Here is a 3972-nt window from a genome sequence, read left to right on the forward strand (position 1 = left end):
GGGGGGAGAGGTATGTTTGTTCGATTTGTTGGTGAAATGTTTAAAACGCTTTAGTCTTTTTTTTTTTCCGTTTTGAAAGGGGGGAAAAGTTTGTCGTTGAATTGAAAGTGAAAGTGAAACATTCTGATATAGTTTTTGATGTTCTGTACCTGTCAGTTAAACATGCTTTGCTGCAACATTAATGCTGGATTTGTTGACATGGCGGGAAAACTGGATGATTCTCCAGATTTTTCAAGAGCCTGCTTATGTACCTGATGATGCTTCACCTGTTGTTGGGGGGGCTTTTAGGCACCATTACCACCCCCTCCCCAGTCCATTCCATTGATTTCTAATTTAATTTGCCCCCGAACATCTGTCGCCCACTCCTCGGCGCGCCGTCTCCCCCCTCGACACTACTGATTTCTTCTCGTGTTTGTTCACATCAATTTTCGTTGTCCCAATATACAAGCATCAAACTTGAACCATTATGCTGCACATTTTTGTTGTTGTATCTCCCTTATTGCCATGTTTGAAGCGAGCTAACATTGTTCATCTAATTGAAATTGTGTGCTTTTTATTAATTTTTGTGTAGAACTATTTTTGTGAAGAACTATTTTTGTGAAGAACTAGATCTAGCATCAGAATTTTGAGAACAACAGCGGAGGCTGAGAAATTTATTTCCGCGACACATATTTAGTTATCAGACGTTGCTCGATGTTTAGAGCTGGCGCGGTGTCTTTGGTGTGACGGTCTGGCTCTTGTCGCGCTCAGTTTGATTTTCAAGTTGGGAAAATTTTTAATCGAGTGTCTCTGGTTTTTCTGCCGGGACGGTGTGTATCCCTCTCCTCAGCCTGGGCTGGCCCTGATAGGCATGACAGTGTTTGAAGCCTGCCTCCTAAATGATCTAAATTGCGTCAGTGGGGTCGTAAAAACATGTGCATTTAAAAAATAATATAAAAAAAACATTAGGTGAAGAGAGTCGTGCTCAGAACTATGACTTTTCCTTACAAAGTGTTTTCCAGGCCAGAGGTGTAAGGGCTATGGGATGACTGCTTAAGCCAGGCGTTGATGCTTATGTGGATACTGTATATATTTATATATATACATATATATATAGAAATATACATATATATATAAAGTTGTCATTTGGTCTTGGTTACCCCTGACTTCATCTCTGTTCCATTGGAAGCGATTTTGTCATCTTTGTTTTCTGAGTGATTGCACCCCGTCTTCATATATTATATTTCTGGTGTCATGTTAGGGGGGAGGGGGGGGGACGCAAGTGTTTTAAAGGGGGATAACAACAAATGTGAGGCAGCGTGATGGAATCAATTTTGGGTATGTAGAGTTATTGGTATAGTCTTAAAGCTTGTTCACTTGTATTTATTGGGATGAAAAAAATATCCATTTATCTTGAATACAAGTCGAGATATTTGCAAAAGAAAGAGGTGGGGGTCACCTGTTTTCAGAGGTAAAATTAGTAAGAAAATGCCCGCCAAAGATTAGTTATTTCCTTAGCTTAAGAGTCTGTGGTAACTGAAAATTTACATTTTTTGTGCCTTTAATCGACGTTTTTCAGAAAAATCCACACAGAAATGAGTTCTTTAATGGGCATGAAAGGTGTTGAGTCAAAGAACAAAAATTTGATAAAAATTCACAAACCAACAGAAAACAGCAAGTTTCTTCACTTTGATTATTTTGACGAGAGCCTGATTCCACCTCGCTGCCTCACAAATAGTGGACAATTTGGTCAGGGTGAGATTAATTTTGTTGCAAAGTGCGCCAGAACCACTTTGAAATTTGTCATTTTGTATGGATGTGTCGAAATTTCATTTTGTTGTGAAGCGCCTCGAGCCTCCAGGTAGTGGTCGCTACAAAATTGATATTTGTTGCTAGCGTTGCGTTGTCTGGTAGACCTATGGTCACAAGGAACTGGGAACTGTGCTGCTTTCCGCAGTGAGTTTTCAAAGTAGTCGCCTGGACAATTTTTTTTTCTCTCGTTCCGGCTGTCCGTCTTTGCCTCTACTAATCAAATCTGATCACTTTGATGATGTTTGTTTATCAAGCGTTGTGAATTTTGTTGCGGTGTACCGTTGTAGGTAGAGCTACGTCATTCCTCTTCTCACTTTCCAGCTGGGGTGGTTTGGATTTACATTTACCTGCCCTTCCATATTGGTTGTGTGTCTATCGGTAGTTTACACAAAATAATTGTTTTGTTTTTCTCAGGTTTAACAAATATCATACATGAGAGTTCTTCCCAAGTTTTGGTAATATATAATGAAAACATGCAACTTTTTGCAATGGAGGTTTTTTTTTGTTTTTTTTTTACACTACTCATGTCTGGCAGTGAGAAACATCTTGTGGGTTCTATGTGTCGTCTGCTCTCTTCTTCTTTCCTGTCAAACATCTATCGTCCTTATCTCCCCTCCTCCTTCTTTTTTATGTTTGTTACTCTCTTGTAACACCTCGAATCTTCTGGCGCTCATATGACCTTATGCAGTTGCGAGCGCCGTAAAACCTCTACTAAAACGAAACTAAGAAATCGTGTAGGGAACATTCCGCTTCCATTTAGGAGCTTACACGCCTGCCCTGTTTCATGTTCATTGTTGATGATAAGATGAGCAGAGTGGTTGTGGTTGGGTGGGGCGGCCTGTGTGTTCGGCTGCTCCACCAGCAGGTCTTGTACTGTACTGTTCTGGTTCAGGAAGGTCGATGCAAATTTGTGACGACTTTACTTTGACCAATTTTTGAGTTTCTTCGACTGACCACAACGTGTGTGTGTGTCCCGTGGTGGGAGGCTGGGGGTCTTGAGTTGACCAGACGATCTGTCAGCTTTCTAGTTTTGGAAAGTTTTAATACTTTTTTTGCTATCTTTTATAAGGTTTATATAGCGATGGTTGTGAACCCGAGCATATCATTTTCCAGGTACTGGCTGCATGCGTGATTGTTCTTTTATAAAATGCTGATTGAATTTGACTATGATGCTTTAGAGATGATTCCGTTCTACTGTTTGTGATTGAAGCCTCAGTTATTACTTACGCTGCACAAACACTTGACCAGTATGAAATGATTTCCATCCAATAGATGTAGATCCAGATATATAGAGATATGCCCGAGAGAATTTTTGCCTTTTCTTCCCAAGTTGTGGGGATGTACGGGTGGTCGTCTTATACAGGTGACGGTTAGAGCAGTTTTGTTTGTACTTCTTTTTATTTACAACTTGACTTAAACTATAACTATAACTAGTGACGTCGGTCACCTAGTGGTTAGGCTACCGGACTCGTAATCGTGAAGTTGTGGGTACGGGGGTTCGAGCCTCTGTTCAGTCCGATGTTCTGTCCTTGGGAAAGGCACTTTACACAAAATTCCCATTCTGTTTTTTTCGGAGAGGGACGTTAAACTCGGAGGTCCCGCCTCTTCTTAGATAACGTGATAGTGTTGATAGAGGCGTTAAACCCGCACACCATTTCCCTTCAACTCTAGCTGGCCATGTTCCTGAGGATCTTGTCCCCAGGTTGTTGCTCTTGTTAAGGAAGGCCTTATATTGTACCACAGAAACATTCCCTTTGTCAAGTGTCTGCCCTTTTGCAATGACGTCCTTTATATTTCTGACCGTCTTTTTCTCTCCATGGGGAAAGTTATGTCGGCACTGTTGTGTCTCTGTGTTCGTGTCTTCTTAACCGTTTCCTGTTCACATTCGTCGCCAACAATGGCCGCCCACTATTTCATCTTCCTGTGCACTGAACAACCGAGTTGCATTCCCCGATTTTGCGCTTAGAAGAAGTGAAAGTAAATTCTGACCTCTCGATGGGGGGTATAAAGAAAAACCTTCTTTGAAAAAAACAACAACAAACAAAACACTTTCCTCTTAAGAAATGAAAATGAGGATGCCGCTTAGTGCTTAATGTCAGTGGATTTATTGTTTTGTCATAGCCAAGCTGACAATTGAGGAAATCTTGTAAGAAAAAAAAACCCGGCACTCGTGGTCACCTT

The sequence above is a fragment of the Aplysia californica genome, unplaced genomic scaffold (assembly GCF_000002075.1).
Source record: "Aplysia californica isolate F4 #8 unplaced genomic scaffold, AplCal3.0 scaffold01463, whole genome shotgun sequence".
NCBI classification, from domain to species: domain Eukaryota; kingdom Metazoa; phylum Mollusca; class Gastropoda; order Aplysiida; family Aplysiidae; genus Aplysia; species Aplysia californica.